Here is a 23,654-nt window from a genome sequence, read left to right as displayed (position 1 = left end):
TGATGTCAGTTAGGAAACAAAAAAGTGATGTCGGTTGTCCTATAATACTTTGTTTTTCTTTTCTACCACACCCCTTTCAACACTGTTGCTCTATGTTGCAAATTTCCCCATTTTGGGACTATTAAAATATTTATTATCTTATTTCAAAACAATCAAACTTTTGGTTCCAAGGGGATATTTTCCAACCTTATCGTGGTCACCGATTGAACATCAACTGCATCACGCCGTCCGTTCTAAGTCAGGGGTGTGCAAACTTTTTAACTAGCATGTGATGTGCTATTGACTTCAGACCAGGTTTTGCTTGTTTTTTTTCTTCTTTAATGTCTGTTGCTTCATGTTACACATTTAAACACTGCCAGCCCAGACTGAGCAAAATAACAGTCGAGTGAATTGTGTTGGGAGTGGGGGGAAGAATATAAACATGTTCATGCTTTGTGAACACATGATCCGATGACTTTAAGTCTTTATTGCACTCGTCAAGTGTTGCACTATTTGGCTCACCTGCGGGCTGTCAGCTATGAACTAAACATCACGAGTGACTGAAAGCAACAAAGATGGCTATGGTATAGTAAACATGACACTGAGTCACACAAATGGGATGTTTTGTAAATGTATTTGTAGCTAGCTATCTCCCTAGCTACAGTAGCTGTTGCTATCGAGCTCCCTGGCCGGCTCTAGCTAGCTATCTATTAGCAAGATAGCTATCTAGCTAGCTTTCTATCTATTTGAGTTACTTCCGGGTTGAGTGAACGCTGGTGCGGGCGGCTGCCGCTGCTCACCCACAAAAAAACTTATCCTGTGACTGTAAAGTGACCTTGAGAGATTTGAACGGCGCTTATAAATGAAATGTATTAATATTATTAGTATATTACTAGGATTATTATCATTATTATTATGATTACTACCTGGCTGGCTATCTAGCTAGATACCTAGCTGGCTATCAATTTGCTATCTATTAGCTTTCTGGCTGGCTCGCTAGCTATCTAGCTGGCTATCTATTCGTTATATAGCTAACTATTGTTATTGTTACAATATTCATTATGTGGTGCTTTTAAGTTACATCGGGGACGTTAAAACATGTTCACAAACCATGGAATGAAAATGTATTTTGCCTTCAACTCATTCACTGCCATTCGCAAATTTATTCAAGAATTGAAAATATGACAGAGCGCCATTCCCGAATTTGTTCACGTTTAGTTTTTTTCATGCTTGGGTGCCGATAAAGTGCTGGCCATGGCCTCTGGCAATATTTCTTTTCCACAAGGGAGCAGCATTTCCCCTTTTTCCAATGTTAGCGCTTTGTTCCAGCTTCAGCTATTGTTTAAGCACTATAATAATAATGTTTTTCATTTTTATTGTACTTTTATATTTTAAAAATATATTTAATTTTATATTTATATGTAATTGAATTTTATTTTTGTTCATTTCAGTTTTGTTTATTTTATTGCTGTGACAGTAATTAACTCATTCACTGCCATTGCAGAATTTATTTGGGAATTGAAAATATGACGTGGAGCGCCATTCCCGAATGTATTCGATCAAGCGCTGGTCAAACCTCTGGCAATGTTTTTTCTCTTCCACGACATCCAGCATTTGCCTTTTGTACAGTCTATATAAACCAATATGTATGTATTGCATTGTTATTTTGGACATACACCCTCATTTCACGCTTAGATCACTTTACACCCATATAATTTAGGAATTAACTCTTTTCTTCTGATGAAAGGAGTCAGTGTAAGGTTTTTTCATGCTGCATTGAATGTTTGTCATCCTAAAACTCAATATTCTATGGGTCCTGCAATTCGAGTGACAATGACAAAAACCCTGGCACTACATTGGACACAGTTTTGCTCAGTCTGGCAATGAATGAGTTAAGCAATTGGATTGGATGTACCTTTATTCGTCTCGCAGTGGAGAAATTTACATTTCACGGCAGAAATGTTATGAAAGAGGAAAGAACGGAGTAACATACCCGTCAACCTTGGCTAATAGCTGCCCTTATAAATGATTACAATTCCCGTATAAAAGTTGTAGTATACCGTACATTATTTGAAATGATTAAAAAAAAACGCTAACACAAGCAGAAATGCAGTTAACTGCGCATGCGCACATTATGCTTTCATGATTGACCGTACACAGCGATAAAAAAATATATACATATGATCGAGACCTTTATGTCCTTTTTACACGGAACGCAGAATGAAAACTGAGGACCTTTTGTCGACGGTCTTATCCATGCAGCGTATTCACCTTGGAGACTCTCCCATTGTTTTTGGTGACGACACGATCCTAGTTTTTTTTCTCTTCTTACTTGGCGCATCTCCAATGCTTACTTCTACGTTATAACTAGTTGATTCGAATATCTTGTTTTCTATCCTTTCATCCTCGCCCCAACCCACCCCATATCAAATTGCTGCTGAGGACTGCAAATTTCCCCATTGTGGGACAAATAAAGGTGTTCTCATTCCGATTCCTCGATTGCAACACAAATGCCAGACTTCAAATACGGAAACACAAAAACAATGTGACGTCCATGCGCATATCATGCTTCATCGACAAAGACTCGATAACTGCAGAAAAAGTTTAGCGTATAAAAGTTGTTATACGGCGTACACAATTCAAAATGATGAAAAAATATAAAATACAGGGAAAACGTATTAGTTGAGAGGTACTAATTATTTAATAAATAATTCGTAGAAAAACAAAATACAGGCGCTGCTGGAAAGACAGCCACTCTCGCGGTGCCATCTTGAAGTAATAATAATAACAACAATAAAAGTACGTAGTAATAATAATAATAATCCCAATTTCAAAAACACGTGCTGTTTGGGGGGCATAAAACGTGCAAAAGCTAGCTTTTCTGTGCGCTTTCAAAATGTCGTTCAAGTACGCCTGGGTACATGTTGCACGACTTGCAGTTGCATATGCAAAACCTCGACCAGGCCCCGAAATAGACTTACAGGGCTGTGCTGACGAGCCAGACGAACAACCCCCCCCCCCCCGAAAAAAAGAAGACGCAAGTTGCACCATCAGCGTTTTTTATCGATAAATCGTGACTACCAATAATCAAATCAATACACAGAAAAGAGGATGCTCGTCAACTGTTCAGACTTCGCTGCACGTGGGGAGAAATGTGCTCCGTCAAAAACGCCGTTATAAAGTGCTGCGATCAACCAATAAAACTAAAAAAGTAAGAATATCCCAGAGAAGAATGAGGATATTTTTTTCCAAGCCGCCCCCTTTCAAGTTTACGGTAACGGGGAGCATCTGCTTGCTATACGAGGCTAAAGTAGCTCGTAAAATGCAAAGCGACCCGAGCTAGCAAGCAGACGAGCACGCAGGAAACGAGCGCAGCCCAGAAGAGATTCCAAACGACTTGCTCGTCAGTCGGGATGTTTTGCAAATTGCAATTCGAATTGGCAAATATCGACATGGGTTGCCAGAGCCATGCACTCGTGTCCATGTTGTTTTGTGGGAGTGAATGAAGAGGAGCGTAAATGCCTTTTTCGTCTCGTTACCTCACTCAAGTGCCGTGTGCAGCTCCTCTCCGCTCGGGACGAAAAAAATAAAAATACTTCCGTATATATGACGTCAGACGGTGAGAATGAACCGCCATTCCCCATCGTGGCTTGCGCATTTTTTTTGTCGTAGCAAACCAGGCTGGGGTAGCTAGTTGCGCGATTGTCGTATGAATTGGCTTTGGAGCGCGACAGTGTCAAATACCGACTTTTTAAAATGTATGTATTATTTTTACTAACTGTTCATATCACCCTACAAGATAAAAAAATGAATTATTTTGTCCGTAATCAGGACACAAAATAGCAATTAACCTTCGCACCATTCTTCGTTTCTTTTCGGATTTTATTTAGCACGATTGTTTTTGTTTTTGACAATTTTAAATCGAACGCACTTCAGTGGACAAGAGGGACTCGTGGATGAGGGTTTCTGGTGAAGGTGCGCTTTATTTAATCACTAAGACGTTTGTGTTGTAAACGGGAAAATTATATTTAAAGAATACGTTTGTATTTTGTAAGCTCTTTTTCTGATCCCTTGAGTACAGATTAGTATTTTGTGGTTATATATGTTCGATTTCTGTGCGCACGCGATTTAATGACAATTTAGTATTTGTCGATGAGAAGGTTTCTTCAGCCGTCATCTGTACAAAAGTGAAGGTTTCGGACGTTTCGCCTCCTATCCAAGAGACTGATGCTGATGAGGGTCGTTATGCTGATGAGGTGATACCGGGGGGAGTGGGGGTAATAGGCCAATCGTTAGTCAGGAATGTAGGAACAATCAGTGGGGCCACAGGGGGGGGGGTCCCGCGCCCCCCCCCAACCTGCGAGTAGGGACCTATCATAGCTGTGTCCGGCACCACTAGGTCTGGACATTAGGGATATATAAATGGGGCCGATACGACCAGTCAGACTTTAGTTCGCTGACGAAGTCTCTTGGATAGGAGGCGAAACGTCCGAAACCTTCACTTTTGTACAGATGACGGCTGAAGAAACCTTCTCATCGATGGACCACTCCTGTACGACTGAGAGCTTACACAGACGAATTTAGTATTTGGTGGTTACATATTAAATTTTTGTGCACACGCTATCATGAGGTCACAATTTCACTGTATGAAATGTACAAAAGTTATAGTTTCTGTCTGTCAATATTAAATAACATATTCGGTGCCAGCCATTTCCAGATGTTTAAAAAATCAAGGATTAAATGCCTCGATTCTTAAAAAGAAAAGAAGTAATTGCCCTTGATTGTGTTTATATTGTGACTTTTTGAAAACAACAATATGTACAAAAGGCGGTTTCATAATATTCACATCACCCTGTCAAGTTAGCAAACCTCTAAACTCCTGAATTCTTACAAAACATAAAAATGACCGAGCGCACTCGCTATCGATTTTCCCATTGGCATCATCACTCGCATCCTATTTTATTTTTTTTGTTTACTTTGGAGTCATGATGCGCTATATCCAAGAAATCAATGGATTGACACAGGTTGCACCGAGCAATTTGTCAGTTAATATGGCATGAAATGATTTTTTTGCCTTCTTTGTTCGGATATGAACACCTGACATTAGCTCTGGGTATCTAAAAATACGGGTAGCGGTGCATATTTATGTGTGACGTGGGGAGGTTATCTTGTTAGCAATTTAGCATGCTCACTTTGATCCAGCACATAGTGGATTTATTATCCAGGGTTGATAGCATCAATGAGCTATACGCTAACTCATTGTGGCGAAGCTATGTGTCAAACTCGCTAGCTGCTAGCGTGTTTGACATGTAGCTTCACATTGCACAACAATTTCGGTGCAAAAGATTCCCTTCAAATGGAGATCGGCGAGCAATATACGAAACAAAAAGGGCTCAACTACGTTGCCCATCAGCTTGTTGGAGTCGTCGCGGTATGTTATAATAATAATAATAATAATAATAATAATAATAATAATAATAATAATAATAATAATAATAGTAATAATAATCTTTTCCTTTTGGATTCTCCCTTCAAGGGTCGCCACAGCGAATCAGTGTCCTCCATCTAAGCCGGTTTTGTGAATCATCTTCTCTCACACCAGCTTGTTGCAGTCATCGCGGTATGTTATAATATAATAATAATAATAATAATAATAATAATAATAATAATAATAATAATAATAATAATAATAATAATAATAATACATTTCATTTCTAAGCACCTTTCAAAACTCTCAAGGTCACTTTACACACAGGATTAGTTTTTCTGCGGGTGAGCAGCGGCAGCCACATTTTCCAGCGTTCACTCAACCCGGAATAACTCAAATAGATAGAAAGTTAGCTCGCTAGCTAATAGATAACTGATAGAGAGCTAGTTAGATGGCGAATAGATAGCTAGCTAGGTAGCCAGGTAGATGGCTCAAGTGAGAAACATGGTGTCAACAGACTCTCTCCCACTAACTCATTGACTGCCAGACGATGTGCAGAAATGTGTCCAACTCCAGTGCCAGGGTTTTTGTCATTTTCCCTCAAATTGCAGGATACAGAATATTGAGATTTAGGAGTAAATAAACATTCAATACAGCGTAACAAAACTTAGACTTTCTTCTTTCATCAGAAAAAAAGTGTTAATTCCTAAGTTATATGGAGTTACCTGAGCTTGAAATGGGGGCAGATGTCCAAAATACACTCATACAATCCTATACATACATATTGTATTATATAGCACTTTAACAACAGCTGAATATGTAACAAAGCGCTCACACGGGGAAAAAGTCAAATACTGCCCCCTCGTGGAAGGGAAAAACATTGCCAGAGGTCTGACCAGCGCTTTACAATTGTTTTTAATTTACTTAATGTAAATATACCTAATCAAGTTGCCAGTCAATGAAATGACAATGCACCTATGTGACAATGTGTGTGTGTGTGTGTGTGTGTGTGTGTGTGTGTGTGTGTGTGTGTGTGTATGTGTATGTGTGTGCGTGTGTGCTCTCGTTTATATGTGGTTATGGGGACGAAAACCTGTTTACACAGTTACGTCCAGTTGATGTATGGGGACAAGAAACCCTGTCCCCATAAAGAAAACATAAAAAAACCGGGGACCATCCCCAGAAGTGGTCCCCAGAAAGCATTAAAACACGTATATGTGTGTGTGTGTGTGTGTGTGTGTGTGTGTGTGTGTGTGTGTGTGTGTGTGTGTGTGTGTGCGTGCGTGTGTGTGTGTGTGTGTTATAGGCTGACCTCGGAAGGAATTAGCTGACAGTGCAATGCCGCCATGATTTAGCTAGCACATGATAATGCGATGATGGCATCTGATTACACAATGTTTTTCATATAATAATCATGAAATAGTAGTTTTGACCAATAAAAAAAATCCTCTAATTATACATGTATCATGAAGTGAACCATCCTTGTGCCAAAGATTTTACAAAAAGGTAGACAGCAGGAATAATAATTAAATAAATACAGTAAAGTCTCGTTATATCGATATTCAAGGGAGTCCGAAAAAATATCGATATAACCGGGACTATCGATATATCCGATCCTGCGCCGAACTGCATTAAACAAAAGCCGCCAAAAGAGGGCAGCCAAGCGCCATATAAGAAACAGAGCTGGCCATTAGCTCCCTTTTTTTTGGGTGAGAGATGTTCCCCCAATGTTGCCTCAAAATGGCACATATAATTATTTAATGATTGTAAACATGTATGCTTTAATCTTCAGAACTACAGTGTATTTGAAACATATTCATAACTGGATGTGTAACAAGAAAGCATATTATCCGAATCTTAAGCCATTGTTTGGATTCACAAGCAATGCAAGACGTCTTGGCGTGAAGTCATTTGAATAAAAAGTGACATCGGCTGTCCTTTAATACACAGTATAGAATGTTAATAATTTTCAAAATCATCGCGCTTCAGCAGACAAAACAAGAAACATTGTTGCAAAAAACGATTGCATTCATATACAGTACAGTGGGCCTGTACATAACACAACAGGGAAACTGCAACGCTTACATCTTACTGTATTATGTATACAATTTAAAAAAGTCATCAATCTTCTTCTGCTTCCCATTTTTACCTTTTAACACAAACACTTCAATCTCATCTGCTACACACGAGCGAGCGTCTGAAAATGAAAATTGGTCTGCTACACGGGTGCTGGGCACGTAACCAAGACACGTGACCAAGTTGACCAATGGCGCGACCGATGGCGTGCCACGTGACAAAGTCACACGGCCAAGTCGACCAATAGCGCGACCGATGGCGGCTCATGTGACCAAGTCGACCAATGGCGCGACCGATGGCGGCTCACGTAACAAGACACGTGACCAAGTTGACCAATGGCGCGACGGATATATCGATATAAACAACAAAAATGGCCGGCGGGGGATGAAAAGGAGCACCGTAATAACCGGATTATCGTAATAACCGGGTATCGTACTAAACGGTACTAATTATACATAAAAAGACTAGAAATGTGCAAGGGAAATGAAAATAGTATCGTAATAAGCGGTACTATCGATATAACCGATATCGATATAACGAGACTTTACTGTAAAACCAAAAAACAGACTTGCAGAATAGCCCGGAAAAGCGTCTTATACGCTTTATGCCGCAGGGCACTTTGCTTTTTTTTGTCACAATGAGAATAACTGGAGAGAAGAAAGAAAAAAAAAAGTCCTCAAGCACGACACCGTACTTCAAAGTATCTTCTGATATTGAATGACATTTAGAGAGACGGATTTCAGTTTTATTAGAACTAAAATGGTGACGGTCGAATATTGCTCGCAGCTTTCTTTCAAAAGTTCAAGTGCTTCTTGTAAAAAAAAAAAAAAAAAAGTCCACTTATGAGCACGCCCGCGGTTATCTGCAGCTTCGATTTGTGAGCAAGTACAACCATTGCTGTGAACGCCCCCTGGCTGGATACAACACAAGAGACTTCAGGTTATATAAAAGGCAAAGCCTGGATTGGAGTGGATTAGCCTTTAAAGGACAACCGACGTCACTTTTTTGTTTTTTAACTGACATCAGAAAAACGTTTTATAGCATCTAAAATACCTAAAACAGTATGATATTTTTAGTCAAATGCAAAACAGCAATAAAAATGACTTAAAGCACAGGTGTCAAAGTCAAGGCCCACGGGCCAAATCCGGCCCACCACATCATTTTTTTCGGCCCGCGAAAGCAAATCAAACTTGTTAAATTCCATGATGATTGCTAAAATCTGAGCCAAAATTTCATATTTTTGGACCACAATAAAAGTCATTATTCTTGACTTCAGATTTGAAAACGAGTTATTCATTAATTTGCTGTGTGCTCTATATGTAATATTTGAAGGGATTTAAACATTCTAATGGGTTCTCCAAATTCATAACGGCCCTCGAGAGGAAACCATAACTACAATGTGGCCCGCGGCAAAAAATGACTTTGACACACCTGACTTAAAGTGTCCAAAAGCTGCAAAAAATTGAGCTGCGAATTGGGCATTTTCAGAAAGTCCTGCCCCCAGTTCGTGACATCACGCCAAGACGTCTTGCATTGCGAGTGAATCAAAACAATGGATTCAGATTCGGAGAATATGCTTTCTTGTTACACAATAGTTATGAATATGATTCAAATAGTTCTGAAGAGGAAAGCATTCATGTTTGCAATCGATTAAAGAATTATATGTGCCATTTTGAGGCAACATTGGGGGAAAATCTCTCACCCAAAAAAAAGAGGCACAAAATGGCGACCTACAGTGGCCACCTCCGCTTCCACAGGCTGATAAATTCCTTATATGGAGCTTGGATGCCCTCTTCTGGAGGCTTTTGGGTGCAACACGGTTCTCAGACCAAACATGTACAGCAAAATACATTGACGTGATGGGCGTGATGGGCGTGATGGGTGATTCTTTCGTGACGTCACGTACGGACTCGTCACCAACTCAAAAACAAGACTTCCTGAATGTTCAGAGCGAGTTTTAAAACATAAAATATAGCTATATGCGGTGGAATCTTATTAAAATACGCTCAGTACAAGTCATTTGTAGCCATTTTACAAATTATGGACACAACATGTCCGGAGATGTTGGATGTCCTTTAACAGTCTTGCAGGGGAGAAATGGACATTTCCCAGCAGCAAAGTGATGAAATTAAGAAGAAAAGAAAGGAAGAGGTAGAAAAAAATACAGGAGCTGCTGTAAAGGCAGCCACTCTAGCGGCGACATGTTGAAGTAAAACAAACAAACAAAAAATATAAACAATAAAATAAATAAAAAAATAAATAAACACAGAAACAAATAAACACAAATAAGTAAATACATAAATAATCAATAAATAAATAACCAACTCAACAAATAAATAATAACATAAATACAGAAATAAATAAACACACAAAATAATAAATAAACAAACAAAACCAAACAGATGGATAAACAAACAAATAAATGCATTAAAAACACAAATAAACAATAAATAAACAATAAAAAAAATAAATAGAGAAATAAATAAATACACCCAAAAATAAATACGCATAAATACATACATAAATAAATAAATACATAAATAAATAAATAAACACACCAATAAATAAATGAGCAAATAAATACATAAATAAATGAACACACAGTTAAATAAACAAACAAATTAACAAAGAAAAAACACACAAATAAACAATAAATGAATAATCAACAAAAAACAAACAATAAAATAAATAAATAAATATCCCAAAAAATGAATAAACATAATACAGAAATAAATACCACACACCAATAAATAAATGAGCAAATAAATAAATAAATAAACAAATAAATAACTAAACAAAAAACAAACACATGCATAAACAAACTAATTAATAAAAAAACCCACAAGCAAACAATAAATAAATCCATAATCAACTGAAAAATATCAATCAAATAAATAAATAAATAAATACAACAATAAATAATTAAACACAGCAAAAAAGAAATAAACATAAATAAACACATAAATAAATACCAGAGCTAATAAATAAATAAATACATACATAAATAAGAAACAAATGCATAAACAAACAAAAAAATAATAATAAACACATACAAATAAACAATAAATAAATAAACAATCAACTAAAAAACAATAAAATAAATAAATGAATAAAAAATAAATAAATACACCAAATAATAAATAAGCATAAACAAATAAATACATAAACACACCAATAAATAAATAAATGAGCAAACTAACAAACAAACAAATAAATAAATAAATACATGAATAAATAAATGAAATGGAATTTGGGTCAAGGCTATGCTGTGAAAAAAATCAATTCCTTTATTTAATCAATAATTTCTACGTCGCGTAACGTATATTCCCGAGCACATTGATCCGTCGCCGCTTTGTTAGTCATGTGGGGCAATTAAGGAACACGCACGTGGCAAGTTTGATAAATGAGAATTCCTGACAGAGAAGTCCTTTATTTATTATACATCAACAAAGTTTGGCAAAGAATAGCTTCAGTGTGTCTCTGGTGAATCGAGCGAGGCAGAACGATAGCGCCGCGCGCTAACCCACTTGCGCGAGGCCTTCAGGGGCTCGCTGCCTCCTGTGCAGATTGTAAAGCCGCGGAAGCATTTCGGGCCGCAGCTTCATGAATAAATCATGCAGCCAGCGCCGAATACAACCAGAGCTAGCCGGCTAAATATTTCATTGTCGCCGTTCCCACGCCGCGGCCTTAATTTCTGACGGCTACAAAAGATAAGAAGCTATTGTACGACGTTGTAAACATTAATTACATTTACCCTTCTTGTAAACATCAGAAGATTGTAAAATGTGACAAACAGTGCCCGGAACATTCCTTAACTTAAAAAAAAAAACCGAAAACTAGCAAGGATGTAGAAATTGCTACTGTAATTAAAGGACATCACTTTTTTGTTTCCTAACTGACATCAGAAAAACGTTTTATAGCATTTAAAATACCCAAAACGTGGCTGATATTTTTAGACAAATGCAAAACACCAATAAAAATGACTTAAAGTGTCCAAAATCTGAAAAAAAAAATGAACCTGGAAGTGGCCAGTTTCAGAAGGTCCCGCCCCCTTGTTTGTGGCGTCACCCCAAGACGTCTTGCCTTCCTGGAGAATAGAAACAATGGCTTCAGATTGGGAGAATATGCTTTCTTATTACTCATCTAGTTATGAATATGATTCAAATAGTTCTGAAGCGGAAAGCATACATGTTTGCAATGGATTAAATCATTTATTCCGTGCCATTTTGAGGCAATAGGGGGGGGGGGAGATGTAGCACTAAAAAAGAGGCAGAAAATGGCTACAAAGCTCCGTGTAAGGAATTAATCAGCCCGTTTCCAGGCTGATTAATTCCTTACACGGAGCTTTGTCGCCCTCTTCTGCCTCTTTTTGATGCAACATGAAGTTTTCAGACCAAACAAGTACAGCAAAATGCATTGACGTGATGGAAGGACTGCTACAATGTGTCCTTTTTTTCGGTCAGGGGCGTTTCTTCAGTGACGTAGGGTGAGGACTCGTCACCAACTCAAAAACAAGACTTCCGGAATATTCAGCGCGAGTCTTAAAACGTAAAATATAGCTATATGCGGTGGAATCTTTGTAAAATACGCTCAGTAGAAGTCATTTGAAGCCATTTTACAAATTATGAACACAAATTGTCCGGAGACTTTGGTTGTCCTTTAATAGGGGCGTTGAACAGTCTAGCTGGCTAGCTGTTGGCTATCTATGAACTACTTATTTGCTATCCATTAGCTAGCTAGCTAGCTTTCTATCTATTTGAGTTACTTCGGGGTTGATAACTCCAGACCCATATCATTTAGGAATTAACTTTTTTTCTGATGAAACCACTATTTAGCTAGCTAGCTATCTATTAGCTATCTAGCTGGCTATCTGGCAATCTGTTAGCTATCTATCCAGCTAGCTAGCTATCTATTGGTCTATCTATTGCTAGCTAGTTGGCTGGCTATCTATTAGCTATCTGTCAGCTAGCTGGCTCGCTATCTATTGGCTTTCTAATGGCTAGCTAGCTTTTTAATTATTGGAGTTATTCTGATGATAATAACCAGAGACTAAGGTTTCTTACGCTGTATTGAATGTTTATGTCGTCCTAAATGTCAATCAATATTCTGTGGGTCCTGCAATTGGAGTGACAATGACAAAAACCATGGCACTGCCGTGGAATCATTTTTGTACATCATCTGGCAGTGAATGAGTTAATATATTTGGCTTTAACGCTCGATCCGAATGTTCCTCGCCTCGTTTTTTTTAAATTTTAGAACCGTTTGTCTGATATAAGCCCCCCACGCCACCAACCTCGTCGCTCACCACAACAAATAATTTTCAAGTGCGCTGTTGGTTCACAACAAGCACAAAATGAGTTGTAAACAGACGAGGGCGGCGCAGACAATCTGCTCATTTGCGTGTTATTAGCAACAGCGATCTTCGTCTTTTTTTTCAGGAGGTGGTCGTCATTGCGCCACGTAAGCGATTCATCGGCGAGACGCTGGCTAAGCTAACGCAAACACACTTGAATCCAATTCCTGGCGCTAATGAAGCCATTATTTTTGGTCCAAAATCAGATTTGGTAAGTGTGAGGTTAATGGCTTCATTAGGCAACAAATGGCCACCCAGGGCCTGCGTAATGTGTTTTTGCCTGTGCCGCCTGGGTTATATTTCATCATTTGCTGCCTACCAACGGATGAAATGACTGCAAAATAGATTAGCCCGGGCTAACGTCGGCACGCTTTTATTGCCAAATGCCATTCGTCCCAATGCGTTAGAACTGCAGACGGGCTTGTGCCAATAAATTAAACACACATTTCCGCGCAGAAAGCGAAATGCTGATTCCGTTTCAAAGACGGGATGCGTATTGACAGACTACATCTGGATTAACTCATTGACTGCCAGAAAATGTGTCCACTCCAGTGCCAGGGTTTTTGTCATTGTCACTCCAATTCCAGTACCCACAGAATATTGAGTTTTAGGACGACATTAACATTCAATGCAGCGTAAAAAAAAACTTAGACACTCTTCTTTGTTCAGAAAAAAATGGTTAATTCCTAACTTATATGGGTCTGGTGTTATCTGAGCTTGAAATGGGGGCAGCTGTACAAAATTCAATGCAATGCATACATATTGGTTTATATCAGGGGTCGGGTACCTGTGGCTTGCGAGCCATATATGGCTCTTTCGATGATTGCATATGGATCGGCGATAAATGTAAATACATATTCTCGCTTTTTTTCCTGTTCATTTCTGTTGGGGCTGCAGATGGCGGAAAGCGCAATTTTGATTGGATGATACTGGCCGTCAGTTGAAACAGGTAAACGCCCCTTTAAATGAGCCCGACGAGTAAAAACAAAGTAGATTTTAGCTTGAATCCACCGGAGCATTCACCTTTGTGGAGAGAAAAGGTTCTGATTCTAATTTGCAATGAAACAATACCATCGAGGAAACAGTCGAATGTCAGTGATATTTTAACAAGCCCCATGTTAACGTTAGCATCAATATACTTCTGTGAGAAGTATGTTGCATAGCAAGTGTGGAAGCTAATGAGCCGTGTGCAGCCTAGCTAGCAGTAACTTCGCGTATGGACCCGGCAAGTTGGCTTTCATTCCGATCGTTTGGCTGAATTTTTACCAATCATGAGGAACGGAAAACCATTCATGTTAACGGTGAGTACTATCACAAAGTTATTTTAAATAATACATTCTGACATTTTGTTGAAAAGTGGCCGCGCGCAAGCGTGTTTTGGCTCTCACTGAAAAACATTTCTAAATATTTCACTTTTATGGCTCTCTTAGTCAAAAACGTTCCCGACCCCTGGTTTATATAGTGCTTCAACATCAGCTGAAGCTGGAAAAAAAGCGCTAACGTATAGCTATCTAGCCAGCTAGCTAGCTATGTAGATGTCTATTTATTAGCTATATGCTATCTAGCTAGTTAGCTGGCTATTTATTAACTATCTGTTAGCTAGCTAGCTAGCTTTCTATCTATTTGAGTTACATCTGGGTTGAGTGGACGCTGGTGCATGTGGCTGCCGCTGCTCACCCACATAAAAACCGATCCTGCGACTGTGAAGTGACCTTGAGAGTTTTGAAAGTGAAAATGAAATGTATTATTATTATTATTATTATTATTATTATTATTATTATTATTATTATTATTATTATTATTATCATATAAATCAATATGTATGTATTGCATTGTATTTTTACATCTGCCCCCATTTCAAGCTCATATAACTACAGACCCACATAATTTCGGATTTAACTCTTTTTTTTCTGATAAAAGAAGAGAGTCTAAGGTTTCTAACTCAGAATTTAAAGGACAACCGACTTCCTTTAATGTTTATGTCGTCGTGAAAATCAATATTATGTGGGTCCTGGATTTCTCGTGACAATGATGAAAACCCTGGCACTGGAGTGGACACCTTTTTGCACTAGTATCAAATAGTAGTCTTGGTGCAACACACAACGACTCACCATCGCATTATTTATGTGTTTTCCTTCTAATTTCACCATCAACACGGATCAACACAAAGTTTTCAGACCTTACAAAGTACCCAAAATGCATTGTGTGTCACTTTCTCCGTCAGGGGCATTCCTGACATGACATCACGTCAGGAATCGTCCCCGACTCGAAAATAAGACTTCCTGAATATTTAGCGCGAGTCTTAAAACGTAATATATAGCTATATGCGGTGGAATTTTTTTTTAAAATACGCTCTGTAGACGTCATTTGAAGTGATTTTACAAATTACGGACACAACTTGTCAGCAGGCGTCGGTTGTCCTTTAAGAGAAATTGTTTCTTATTTTGGACACTTTCTGAATGGGGAAGGCTGCGCAGGGTGCGATACAGGAGATATTGAATTTACGCGATGATATATCGCCTTCGCGGCAGCGCTTGTAATAGGCCCGCCGCTAATACGTAGGGCGAGGAGTAATTGCTTTACCCGTGTATGTTTATCAAGTGCCTCATAATTATCCGTTCTTAGTTTTGTTTGTTGATTATTGTGAAAAATGTTAGCTTGAAAGCTAGTTACACCCTCAATAACACTGCAGCGGTGCGAATATACGGATGGACGTTCTATCTTGATTAACCTCATTTCACCACCTTGCAATTTCATCCTCATTTCAAAATCAATCATCCCGGCCTCATTTTGCGCACAAAGCCGCTATCCGAAGCGGTTCGGGCATTGTCAGCCTTATTTTGGTCCGCGTCTCACTTTGAACAGCGCGTGATTCAATTACGCGTCAAATCCAGCGATGGCTAATTTGATTGTGTGTCGGGTGTCCCGCGCGATGTACGAAAAGAATTATCCTTGTGTGACGCTAGTTCACGTCGGCGTGGCAACTTTCCTCACGACACTCGAGGGCGAAGTTTGAATATTAGTTCCGCATCTGTCACTGTTTTCGTTCCAGTTACTATAATAAGGTGAAAATTAATCATTCAGTGAGGGCGCTTAGGAACAACCCAGTTTATCTCTGATGAATAAACGAAAACATGAGTATTATTTATGAGATACTTATTTTTTGTGGTCTTTAATAAACTCCTAAGAGCACAGGTGTCAAAGTTAAGGCGCCACATCATTTTAATCGGCCCGCAAAAGTGAAAGCGTATCAAACGTGTCAATTCCATGCTTAGCTATCCAGCTAGCTAGCTAGTGACCGAGCTAGCTACCAGTCTAGCTAGGGATCGAGCTAGCTAAAGATTGAACGAGCTAAATAGTGATCGCCAAGTTGTTTTATTTGGCCTGCGAAAGCTACTCAAACGTGAAATTCCATGCTCATCTATCGAGCTAGCGAACGAGCTAGCTAGTCATTGAGCTAGCTAGCGATTGAGGAAGCTAGCAATTGAGCTAGTTAGCGATTGAGCTAGGTAGCTAATTATTGAGTTAGGTAGCTAGAGATTGAGCTACGTAGCTAACGATTGAACTAGCTAGCTAGCAGTTGAGCTAGGTGGCTGGCTATCGAGCCCCGGGCCTTGACTTGGACACCTGTGATGTCAAGGATTTGCCAGCTATCTGTATAGAAAGAGAGCTAGCTAGCAATTGAACTAGTGATCGTGTTACCTAGCTCTCTTTCTATTCGGTTTGCTGGCTAATCCCTTACATCACTGGTGTCAAAATCAAGGCCCGTGGGCCAAATCTTGCCCGCCACATCATTTTATTCGGCCCGCAAAAGCAAATCAATCTTGAAAAATTCCATCCTTATCTATCGAGCTAGCTAGCTAGGGATGGAGCTAGGTAGTGATCGAGCTAGCTAAAGATTGAGCGAGCTAACTAACAATCGTGCTATCTAGCTCTCTTTCTGTTCAGCTAGCTGGCTAATCTCTCACATCACGGGTGTCAAAGTCAAGGCCCGGGGGCCAAAATCTGGCCCGCCACATAATTTTATTTGGCTCGCGAAAACAAATTAAACGTGAAATTCCATGTTCATCTATCAAGCTAGCTAGCAATCAAACTAACAACTAACATTATTTTTTACTTCAAATTTGAAAACTATTCATTAAAAAAACAAATCATAACGGCCCCCCAAGAGGAATCCGTAACTACAATGTGTACAACAAAATCATGCCCCAAAAAAATGGACCAATCAGCGATAACAAACACGCTAGTTTATGTCAACACAATCATCTTGGTGCAACACACAACGATTCACCATCGCGTTATTTATGTGTTTTCCTTCTAATTTTGCCATCAACACGAAGTTTTCAGACCAAACAAAGTACCCAAAATGCATTGTGTGTCGCTTTCTCGGTCAGGAGCGTTCCCTCTGTGACGTCACGTGGGATCATCATCAACTCGAAAACAAGACTTCCTGAATATTCAGCGCGAGTCTTAAAACGTAAAATACAGCTATATGCGGTGGAATCTATATCTTTAATTTTCTTTAATCTAATAATTTTTTGGTGCTATTTTGTTTTGGACTTTAGAGATACCGCGAGGGGAGGAACCAAATAGCTTTGTGGCGGGAAATCATGGCTCGCCGTTAGCTGCGCGTTTAGCTAGTTGTACGTTGGGTGAATTTGTTCATCTTCCTTTCAGGTTCTTCTTTTATGTATTGGCAGATTTTGTTTCCGTCACCTAGCAAAGCAATGTTCGAAGGGAGCTAGCGTCGCGCGCATTTCCGCTAAGTCTGATGATAATAATAATAATAATCATAATACATTTCATTTCTAAGCGCCTTTTCAAAACTATCAAGGTCACTTTACAGTCACAGAATACGTTTCTCTATGAGTGAGCAGCAGCAGCCACATGCGCCAGCGTTCATTCAACCCGGAAGTAACTCAAATAGATAGAAAGCTAGCTAGCTAGCCAATAGATAGCCAATAGCTAGCCAGCCTGCGAGATAGTGATATAGCTAATTGCTAGCTAGCTAGCTAGAGAGCCTGCCAGGGAGCTAGATAGGAAATAGATAGCAAATAGCTGGCTAGCGAGATAGCCAGCTAGGTAGCTGGATAGCTAGAGAAATAAATCGTAAACATACTCACAGCTCACCGCTGGTCACGGAATATCACGATTCTCCATCATATAATCATCCAGCCAGGAGTACCCCCCCCCCCCCCCCCGTCCCCCTCTCCGCGACAAACGGCTCCAGAAGGCCAATAAAAGAGCAATCCTCCGCTAGCGTCCAAATCGATCGTCGACGTCGTTAGCGCCTCTGAAAGACGGCGGAGCCGTTGAGGAAAATGATTCATTTGGGCAACACCGAGCTGATGTTTTGGCACTCGCTCATCACCCCCCGCCCCTCTCTGGCCCCCCGCCATTAAGGTTTCAGCTCCCGTCTCCAAATAATGATCTCCTCAGAGGCCCACATACGACTGGAGACGGGCGATTACAGAGAAAAAGCGACAATCGATGGATAATGAATGTCAATGAATCTAAAGCGGAGGCGGTTGTGGGGGTGTCGAGGGATGGCGAGGGCAGAGAAGGCCGCCGGGCTTTGATGAATGTCTGGCGGCGCACGGTCATCGGGACATCCCATAATGCATTGCATCGCGCTGTCTGGAGACTTCATTTTGGTCAGCTTCGAGCCTCTCGTCGCTTCTTTGTTTTTTTAACATTTTACCGCCGCCCCCCCCCCCCACAGCCGACCGAGGCACTAATGGGACCATTACCAGTTTTGCGGCGGCCATTAATCAGCCGCCCTGATGCGATCAAATCTCACGGTGCTGTCGTAAATAATTTGCAAGGGACGCTTTGTTGCCCTCCTTTCCATTTGAGATCTCCACCGACATGGCGTGGAAGCAGGTTTTAGGACACATTTTACGGCTTTTATTTTTTTCCTCGACCTAATAAAACAGATTTTTCAGTATTTCTTCCGCTCTTACAAAAGGCCTTAATTAATTAAGACATTCATTTATTCACCCATTAAAACACCCATTAACTCACTCATTCATTGATTCACCCATTAACTCTCATTCATTCACTCGCTCGCTCACTCATTTATTCACTCATTCATTGACCCATTCATTCACCCATTAACTCACTCTAACTCATTCACTCGCTCAGATTCATTTATTCATTCACCCATTCATCTGCTCACTCATTCATTGACCCATTCATTCACCCATTCATCTCACTCACTCACTCACTCACTCACTCACTCACTCACTCACTCACTCACTCACTCACTCACTCACTCGCTCACTCACTCATTTATTCACTCATTCACCCATTCATTCGCTCACTCATCCAGTCACTCACTCACGAGCTTGCTTACTCATTTATACACTCATTCAGGTCTTCCATTCACTCACTCTCTCACTCATTTTTTCAGTCATTCATCTGCTCACTCATTCATTGACACATTCATTCACCCATTAAGTTACTCACTCACTCACTCACTCACTCACTCACTCACTCACTCACTCATTTCAGGTCTTCCACTCACTCACTCTCATTCACTCGCTCCCTCACTCATTTTTTCAGTCATTCATCTGCTCACTCATTCATTGACCCATTCATTCACTCATTAACTCACTCACTCAAGCATTCACCATTAAGTTACTCACTCACTTGTTCACTCACTCATTTATTCACTCACTCACTCACTCACTCACTCACTCACTCACTCACTCACTCACGAGCTTGCTGACTCATTTATACACTCATTCAGTCACCCATTCACTCACTCATTCACTAGCTTGCTTACTCATTTATTCACTCACTCATTCATTCACCCATTCACTCACTCATTCTGTAGCTTGCTTACTCATGCATACACTCATTCATTCACCCATTCATTCACTAATTCAGTCACTCGCTCCCTCACTTATTCAATCATTCATCTGCTCACTCATTCATTGACCAATTCATTAACCCATTAACTCACCCACTCATGCATTCACTCATTCATTCATCCCTGAAGTTACTCACTCACTCATTTATTCACTCACTCACTCACTCACGAGCTTGCTTACTCATTTATACACTCATTCAGTCACCCATTCACTCACTCATTCACTAGCTTGCTTACTCATTTATTCACTCACTCATTCACCCATTCATTCACTCATTCAGTCACCCATTTACTCACTCACCCACTCAGTCATTAACTCACTCATTCATTAATTTACTCATTCATTTGCTCACTCATTCAGTCACCCATTCATTCACTCGATCACCCGTGTTTTTTTGTTGGTCTTTTCAAATGTATTTTCTTTTTATTTATGTCGACCTCCTCAAATATATATATTTCTTAGCTTTTTCTTCAAGCCTCACAAAAACGATACGATCCCAAGCGTTTCTTGTGCTAACAGTCGACCTCGAGGGAAATGTGCTTAAGACCATATTTGATAGAGAGAGAACCCCCCTCCCCCAATCGACCCCCCGCCCCCCCCTCTCAAAGGCTTGGATGTAAAACGGTTGAAATTGTGCGAATCAATCATTTCAAGCGCTCTTTATGGGAGCGTCGGTACTTCTCGGAGGTCACGACGAGTGCACATAAGCAACGGCGGGATGAATGGCCGACCGCTGGCATCCCGATGACGCTAACGTCATTTGCCGACGCATCCCGGTTGTTACGGGAGGGGGGGCAAAGAGCACCCCCCCCCAAGTCCCCCAGTTCCCAGTAATGACTGACAGGTCGGGGGGAAACAAATGTGATTACGTGGCGATGCTTGATGTCGCCATGACAGACGTGGCGGACCAAAGCAGTCAACAGATTTCGCTCGCCTAAAAGTCCATTTTTGCTTCACCCAAGATGCAAAGTCGCTTTAATGGCAACCCGCCTGACAGATTTTTACACGCCAAGCGTCCAAATCGATCGTCGACGTCGTTAGCGCCTCTGAAAGACGGCGGAGCCGTTGAGGAAAATGATTCATTTGGGCAACACCGAGCTGATGTTTTGGCACTCGCTCATCACCCCCCGCCCCTCTCTGGCCCCCCGCCATTAAGGTTTCAGCTCCCGTCTCCAAATAATGATCTCCTCAGAGGCCCACATACGACTGGAGACGGGCGATTACAGAGAAAAAGCGACAATCGATGGATAATGAATGTCAATGAATCTAAAGCGGAGGCGGTTGTGGGGGTGTCGAGGGATGGCGAGGGCAGAGAAGGCCGCCGGGCTTTGATGAATGTCTGGCGGCGCACGGTCACCGGGACATCCCATAATGCATTGCCTCGCGCTGTCTGGAGACTTCATTTTGGTCAGCTTTGAGCCTCTCGTCGCTTCTTTGTTTTTTTAACATTTTACTGCCGCCCCCCCCAGCCGACCGAGGCACTAATGGGACCATTACCAGTTTTGCGGCGGCCATTAATCAGCCGCCCTGATGCGATCAAATCTCACGGTGCTGTCGTAAATAATTTGCAAGGGACGCTTTGTTGCCCTCCTTTCCATTTGAGATCTCCACCGACATGGCGTGGAAGCAGGTTTTAGGACACATTTTATGGCTTTTATTTTTTTCCTCGACCTTTCTTCCGCTCTTACAAAAGGCCTTAATTAATTAAGACATTCATTTATTCACCCATTAAAACACCCATTAACTCACTCATTCATTGATTCACCCATTAACTCTCATTCATTCACTCGCTCGCTCACTCATTTATTCACTCATTCATTGACCCATTCATTCACCCATTAACTCACTCTCTCATTCACTCGCTCAGATTCATTTATTCAGTCGTTCATCTGCTCACTCATTCATTGACCCATTCATTCACCCATCATCTCACTCACTCACTCACTCACTCACTCACTCACTCACTCACTCACTCACTCACTCACTCACTCGCTCACTCACTCATTTATTCACTCATTCACCCATTCATTCGCTCACTCATCCAGTCACTCACTCACGAGCTTGCTTACTCATTTATACACTCATTCAGGTCTTCCATTCACTCACTCTCTCACTCATTTTTTCAGTCATTCATCTGCTCACTCATTCATTGACACATTCATTCACCCATTAAGTTACTCACTCACTCACTCACTCACTCACTCACTCACTCACTCACTCATTCAGGTCTTCCACTCACTCACTCTCATTCACTCGCTCCCTCACTCATTTTTTCAGTCATTCATCTGCTCACTCATTCATTGACCCATTCATTCACTCATTAACTCACTCACTCAAGCATTCACCATTAAGTTACTCACTCACTTGTTCACTCACTCATTTATTCACTCACTCACTCACTCACTCACTCACTCACTCACTCACTCACTCACGAGCTTGCTGACTCATTTATACACTCATTCAGTCACCCATTCACTCACTCATTCACTAGCTTGCTTACTCATTTATTCACTCACTCATTCATTCACCCATTCACTCACTCATTCTGTAGCTTGCTTACTCATGCATACACTCATTCATTCACCCATTCATTCACTAATTCAGTCACTCGCTCCCTCACTTATTCAATCATTCATCTGCTCACTCATTCATTGACCAATTCATTAACCCATTAACTCACCCACTCATGCATTCACTCATTCATTCATCCCTGAAGTTACTCACTCACTCATTTATTCACTCACTCACTCACGAGCTTGCTTACTCATTTATACACTCATTCAGTCACCCATTCACTCACTCATTCACTAGCTTGCTTACTCATTTATTCACTCACTCATTCACTCATTCAGTCACCCATTTACTCACTCACCCACTCAGTCATTAACTCACTCATTCATTAATTTACTCATTCATTTGCTCACTCATTCAGTCACCCATTCACTCACTCGCTCACTCATTCAGTCACCCATTCATTCACTCGATCACCCGTGTTTTTTGTTGGTCTTTTCAAATGTATTTTCTTTTTATTTATTTCGACCTCCTCAAATATATATATTTCTTAGCTTTTTCTTCCAGCCTCACAAAAACGATACGATCCCAAGCGTTTCTTGTGCTAACAGTCGACCTCGAGGGAAATGTGCTTAAGACCATATTTGATAGAGAGAGAACCCCCCTCCCCCCAATCGACCCCCCCGCCCCCCCCTCTCAAAGGCTTGGATGTAAAACGGTTGAAATTGTGCGAATCAATCATTTCAAGCGCTCTTTATGGGAGCGCCGGTGCTTCTCGGAGGTCACGACGAGTGCACATAAGCAACGGCGGGATGAATGGCCGCCCGCTGGCATCCCGATGACGCTAACGTCATTTGCCGACGCATCCCGGTTGTTACGGGAGGGGGGGCAAAGAGCACCCCCCCCCCAAGTCCCCCAGTTCCCAGTAATGACTGACAGGTCGGGGGGAAACAAATGTGATTACGTGGCGATGCTTGATGTCGCCATGACAGACGTGGCGGACCAAAGCAGTCAACAGATTTCGCTCGCCTAAAAGTCCATTTTTGCTTCACCCAAGATGCAAAGTCGCTTTAATGGCAACCCGCCTGACAGATTTTTACACGCCATCTTGGTTTTGAAGGATGCCCGCCACTTCCCCGATGGCACTTTTTAACTCATGGCGCTTTGATCACTGCCCTCCCTCCCCGACACGCCTCCCCCCCCTGGAATCCATCATAAGGAGCTTGTTGCTTTGACTGCCATTTTGAAAGTGCTCTCCCAACTTGTTCTAAAAGCGCATCAACGTTCTAAGAGGCGCGTCTGATTCGCAAGACGACAGGCGTCCTTGGCTTCAACTCGTCCTGGATCAATGCCGCGCTAGATGCCGACCGGGCTCCTCCGGCGGCAAAGAAGAGAGTGGCAGTGACAGGAGGTTCGTCTTCAATACACTTTA

General features: G+C 40.9%; 1 protein-coding gene and 1 long non-coding RNA gene across 5 annotated transcripts in view; one reads left to right on the top strand and one right to left on the bottom strand.

Annotated features, from left to right (window-relative positions):
* Positions 1-11,559, bottom strand: part of slc39a10 (solute carrier family 39 member 10) — a 38,804-nt gene extending 27,245 nt beyond the window's left edge. Inside the window, exon 1 of one of the 2 annotated variants that reach the window (XM_089003485.1) lies at positions 11,502-11,559. The gene's annotated coding sequence lies outside the window, so the exon portion shown is untranslated. Of the gene's footprint in view, positions 1-3,518; positions 3,566-11,501 lie in introns of those variants that run through there. The other variant, XM_089003483.1, reaches the window with a different exon arrangement.
* The window catches only part of LOC148894436 (uncharacterized), a 33,607-nt gene continuing 13,591 nt past the window's right edge, over positions 3,639-23,654 (top strand). For all 3 annotated transcript variants that reach the window (XR_016115893.1, XR_016115891.1, XR_016115892.1), the window contains exons 1-2: positions 3,639-3,954; positions 5,516-5,599. This is a non-coding gene — a long non-coding RNA (uncharacterized LOC148894436). The remainder of the gene's footprint in view (positions 3,955-5,515; positions 5,600-23,654) is intronic.

This window comes from Hippocampus bargibanti, linkage group LG08, assembly GCF_051943395.1.
Source record: "Hippocampus bargibanti isolate YZ-2025 linkage group LG08, ASM5194339v1, whole genome shotgun sequence".
NCBI classification, from domain to species: Eukaryota; Metazoa; Chordata; class Actinopteri; order Syngnathiformes; family Syngnathidae; genus Hippocampus; species Hippocampus bargibanti.
Note: the sequence above shows the minus strand (reverse complement) of the source record. Positions and strands in the feature narration are given on the sequence as shown.